At 37.4% G+C, this 5668-nt stretch overlaps 1 non-coding gene across 1 annotated transcript; it reads left to right on the top strand.

Moving 5' to 3' along the window:
• The first annotated feature begins 4069 nt into the window (after positions 1–4069).
• LOC138813382 (U6 spliceosomal RNA) lies at positions 4070–4173 on the top strand. The gene has a single exon (XR_011367763.1). It is a non-coding gene; the product is annotated as a U6 spliceosomal RNA (small nuclear RNA).
• The last annotated feature ends 1495 nt before the right edge of the window (positions 4174–5668 follow it).

Raw genomic sequence — 5668 nt, 5'->3', positions numbered from 1 at the left:
TTGCAACAATGAGATATACAACTTTATTTTTTTACCAGGGCATTTTCCTGCTACTTTGGTTGTTGAGAATGTCTGTAAGAGCAAGCATTCTGTAGGGAGCTGGGAAACACGATATGTTCTTTACTTACTGAGATTTCTGAGTGACTTGTACTGCATTTTGCAAGTCAAATCTGTCAAAACCTACCAGTTTTAAGAGATAAGAGGAGTGGTAAAAGAACTAATAGAGACAAATACATTTTCAACATATTTTGTTTCAAATATTCCATCTAAGGCATATTCAACAACTAGTGAAACTTGTGTTGGCTGTAAATATGTGTCTTTCTCCATGTGTGCATGTATACATGTGTATATGTATGTGTGAATTTATGTGTATAGTAACATACGTGTGTACATATATAAGGGCATATGCATACATATATGCATATATAAATAAATATACATATGCAAATATATGTACATATATATAAATCAGTGTTCAGTGATTTAATCAATAGTTCCCAGCACATTGTCATTCTCACAAAGTGTACATGATAAACTGCTCTGAGGAGCTGTGCTCTATGATGGGTATCCTTTGTTCTCACTTGCCCCATTACCTTGTTTTTCATCCCTGTGAACAACTTCGGTCTACTTACCATAGGATAGCTTTGTTTTCATTACATGTAGTTACTTACTGATAATCAAAGAAAAAGGTTGTTTGTAAAAGAAAAAGAACTTTTAAGTCACAAGATAAAATATCTTATCTATCCCAATGATTCCTTTGAGATAAAATTTATAATAGAAGTAAAAGTGAAAAGGAATTCCTAGATCTGTTGTTTTGCCATTTAGAATGGCAAAGAATAATATCACGTCACTCTTAGAATTCTTAAAGAATGCAAGGGAAACTGTTGGTCCCTATCATGTTCCCACAAAACCAGTGGATCCTGAAGGATAAAAGACCAGCAGAAATTCTAAGTAGCAGACATGGAGTATGAAAGAGAAAGACTATGAATGAAAAACGGTGAAAGAGAGAAGTAACATAATACTGAAAGTACATAACAGATAAACAAGAGCTGTATGAGAATATTCATACTGCTATCTTTAGACTCTACATGTACATTTGAAGGTATTTGATATATGATAACCCATCAACATAAAATATAAAATGATTTTGATAAAAAATAAAAATGATGAGTCCCTGCCTGGTTTTTGGATGAGATAGCTTCATAGAATGTGTTCGGTAGTGAACTTTCTCTTTCAATTTCATTGAAGAGTTGGAGGAGTATTGGTGTGAGCTCTGCTTTGAAGGCCTTGTAGAATTCCACTGTAAAACCATCTGGTCCTAGACTTTTCTTAGATGGGAGGTCTCTTATTGCTGTTTCTATTTCAGTGCTTGATATGGGCCTGGAACAACTTGGAAAAAATTATATTAAATGAAGTAAGCCAAGCCCAAAGAAACATAGGTGCCAGGGTTTCCCTCATTTGCAATAGTTAGTATATGTATGAGTCAAGCATAAAAGGTCAGATAAGGTGATGTTAGGAAAATGAACCCTAAGATATGTATTTAAATGTTTTTTTTCTTTCATGCATTTGTTTCTAACTCATTTATATGATTATTTCTTTGTTGCTTTGTATGTCCCTCCCCCACAGTATAACCCCTGCTTTCACTGTATTTGATGTCAGTATAATTTGTGGAGGGGAAGGGGAAAAACAAGTCGTTTAAATAAGGATGCAGATGGACCCATTGCAACAATGAGAAGTACAAGTTGTCATGTCGAAAATGAACTTTACAACTTTGGTGGGGGGTTGGGGGGAGGACTGGGTGAGGGGGGGAGGCTTGGAAGGAATGGGAAGGGGAAACAAAGGAGGAGGCTACAATGCTTGATAAGAAATGTACTCATTATCTTGCCCATGTAATTGTAACCCCTCTGTACAGTTTTTTCACAATAAAAAATAAAAAATAAATAAAAATAAAAATGACTCAGAAGAAATTATAAGTGCAAATACAATTTTCCCAGAAGAAATTTCTCAGAGATATTTCATGACTTTGAAAAGGATAAAGTGGCTGAAGTTAGTATAAATTTAGAAGTATGACAATTCACAAAAATATAAAAAGATATTCATATATTTCATTATATAACCCAAAGCAGAAAGCAAATGTTGTTTAGATGATTTTTTAAAACACAGTCTTTCAGGAGCTGGGAAGGTGGCTCAATGGTAGAGTGCTTGCCTTGCAATGCATGAGGCCCTGGGTTTGATTTCTCAGCACCACAGAAGTAGAAAAAGACGAAGGCTCAAGTGGTAGCGCTAGCCTTGAGCTGAGGGACAGCACCCAGGCCCCAGAGTTCAAGCCCCATGACCAACAAAATAAAAATCAACAAAACAATGCTGGGTGCCACAGCTCACGACTATAATCCTAGCTATGCAGGAGGCTGAGTTCTGAGGATCACAGTTCAAAGCCAGCCTGGGCAGGAAAGTCCGTGAGACTTATCTCTAATAAACCACTAGAAAACCAGAGTGGCACCATGGCTCAAGGGGTAGAGAGCCAGCCTTGAGCTGAAGAGTGCAGGGACAGCACTCTGGCCCAGAGTTCAAGCCTCACGACTGACAAAAACAAAAAACACAGGAGGTGAAGGGTAAACAAAGGAGGAGGTTGCAATGCTTGGTAAGAAATGTATGCATTATCCTGCCCATGTAATTGTAACCCCTCTGTACAGTATGTTCTCAAATAAAATAAAATAAAATATTTTAAAAAAAACCACAAAAACAGTCTCTCACTTTTGTGGTCTCAACTCTGTAATACCACCGCTTCAGATGAGGGCTAAGATTTTGGGTGTGGACATTTTTCATCCCTCCTGATTCAGACTGTACTTGATAATTTTTTTAATAAATATTTTGTTCTTAATTTTCTTCTTTGTAAACTCACATGCACCTATAAAAAATCTTTGGCCATCCCAGTAAGCTTCTCAAAGTACCTCCTGATGACGACTTATAAACAGTTGTATTATATTACAAAAAGGGAAACAATGCAACAAATAAAGAAAACCGAAAATTAAATATTAATGATTAATAAAATTAAAAAAAACAATTACCAGTGTTTTCAGTATTTGAAGTGTTCTACATATTATATTTTACTATTTTCTCATATTCCTGTGCATTTAAAACTGGCCAAGATTATGATGTTCAAACAGAGGATTTTGTTTGGGTTTTTATTTTGGGTCCGGTCGTGGGCCTGAACTCTGAGTCTGGGCACTGCCCCTCAGCTCTTCAGCTCAAGGCTAGTTCTCTACCACTTGAGCCACAGCACCACTTCTGGATTGTTTTTTTGCTTATGGGTGCTGAGTAATCGAACCCAGGACCTCAAGCACGCAAGGCAAGCGCTTTACCACTGAGCCAACTTCCCAGCCCTTTAAAAAGAGTTTTATAGGCTATGAGTAGTCTTTAAAGTTATCCACGAAGATTACTTTTTATGGTTCATCTCATCATTTGTATATGGCTTATATCATCATTTGTTCCTCACTAACATGTAAAGTAAGGAAGCCCTAAAAATTTAACAGAAACTATGTAGTTAACAAAGTCTTAACTCTTCACTCTGCTTCTTTACGCAAAGACTTTGCAACTTCTTATTGGTAATGTTTCTATAAACTCTGAAATGTACATAATTAGTACCATATGTCTGCTACCATAAACCTTAAATACTTTATAGAAAAGTTTATGACCTGCCAAACAGTCCTAATTTTGCCATACATAAGCAAATACCCAAAATTAAATACATTTAACACTTTTAACAAACCTTAACACTTGCTGCAGTGTTCATTATGACAGGTGCCTTGTATAGAATAATTGAATTCCTTCTCCTACACATCTCTTGAACAACAAATATCTGGAATTATTTTGTTTTTGACATGCCAATCTTGACTTTCTTCTTAAATGTGTGCTTATGTAAGAAATACATGGTACTAACAGTTTGTTGTATTGCTAAAAAAAAAGAAATACATGGTTCTAAAATTTCACAAGAAATCTTTTGAGCTTACTTTTTTTGAATTGTCTAGTTTAAGAAAATCAATTACACTTTACATATAAAAAATGTTCTGTGCTCAATTAGGCAGCAAATACGCTAAAATTGGAACAATACAGAGATTAGCATGGCCCCTGAGCAAGGCTGACACGCAAATTAGTGAAATGTTCCATTTTTGCAACAACAGATGCTGGAGAGTATGTGGCTACAGGGACTCTACTGCATTCTTGGTGGGAGTGTAAACTTGTTCAACCACTTTGGAAAGCAATATGGAGGCTCATCAAAAGACTCCATATAAAGCTCTCCTATGACCCAGCAATCCCACTTTGGGGCATTTACCCAAATGATCACAAACAAGACCATACTAAAACTACCAGCACAACTATGTTTACTGCAGCATTATTTACAATAGCTGATATAGAGCCAACCCTGATGCCCCTCAGTAGATGAATGGATCAAGAAAATATGGGTGTATATACACAATGGAATTCTATGCCTCCATCAGAAAGAATGGTATCGCCCAATTTGTTAGGAATTGGAAAGTCTTGGGAAAAAAATTTATTAAGTGAAGTAAAACAAGTCCAAAGAAACATAGGTCCCATGGTTTCCCTTATTTTCAATAACTAATATATGTCTGTGATAAGCAGAATACATCAAAAGCTATGTGCATATGAGCAGATAAGATGATATTAAGGGAAATGAACCCTAAGATAGGGACACAAGTATTTGTTTACTTTCTTGTTATTGTTTCTAATGTACTTATGATGTGTGATGTGATTTTTTTTGTTTCTGTATATGTTCCTCCCCCACACTATAACCCCTGTTTTCATTGTATTTGAAGTTGGTAAACCAACATCCTGTGCATACGTTTCTCTAATTTGGCGAGGGGAAGGGAAATACAAAATGGTTAAATAGGGATACAGGTTAACCCATTGTAACAATGAGATGCACAAGACACTCTGTTGAAAAATGAACTTTACAATTTAGGCAGGGGAAGGGGGAGGGGAGTGTATTTGTGGAGGTGGGAGGGAAGGGATGGTGGGAGGAGGGAACAATGCTTGTTAGGAAATGTACTCATTATTTACTCCCAGAAATGTGACACCTCTGTACAGTTTTGGGTTTTTTTGGGTCCGGTTGTGGGGCCTGAACTCTGGCCTGGGCGCTGTCCCTCAGCTCTTCAGCTCAAGGATAGTGCTCTACCACTTGAGCCACAGCACCACTTCCAGCTTTTTCTGCTTATGTGGTGCTGAGGAATCAAACCCAGGGCCACATGCATGCAAGGCAAGCACTCTACCACTGAGCCACTTTCCCAGACCCCCATATTTATTCTTTTGTATGTGAACCACATTTTGAAATGGTCCCTTCATGCTGTGGTTTTGCTTTTCCTTCAATCCCATTCTACTGTCTCTATTGGATCACTCCCCAGTTACCACCTGCAGAGCAAAGCCTCTCCACTGAACCCCAGGCTCTGCAAACTCTGGCCCTCTTTAAGTTCTTTCTCTTTTCTCTGCCAGAATTTCTTCCTGATACTCCTTCCTACTGTCCTGGATACCTTCCTTGTAGATTTCCTCAAGATGCCCATGAGTGATGTGAGGTAGTCCCCAATCATGACTTGCTGTTCGTTACTGGTTACGAATCTTTAGCCACAATGTCTATCTTGAGAGTGCAACTAGG

The sequence above is a fragment of the Dipodomys merriami genome, unplaced genomic scaffold, assembly GCF_024711535.1.
Source record: "Dipodomys merriami isolate MVZ:Mamm:240054 unplaced genomic scaffold, mDipMer1.0.p SCAF_592, whole genome shotgun sequence".
Classification (NCBI taxonomy): domain Eukaryota; kingdom Metazoa; phylum Chordata; class Mammalia; order Rodentia; family Heteromyidae; genus Dipodomys; species Dipodomys merriami.
This window is presented reverse-complemented; position numbering and strand designations above follow the sequence as displayed.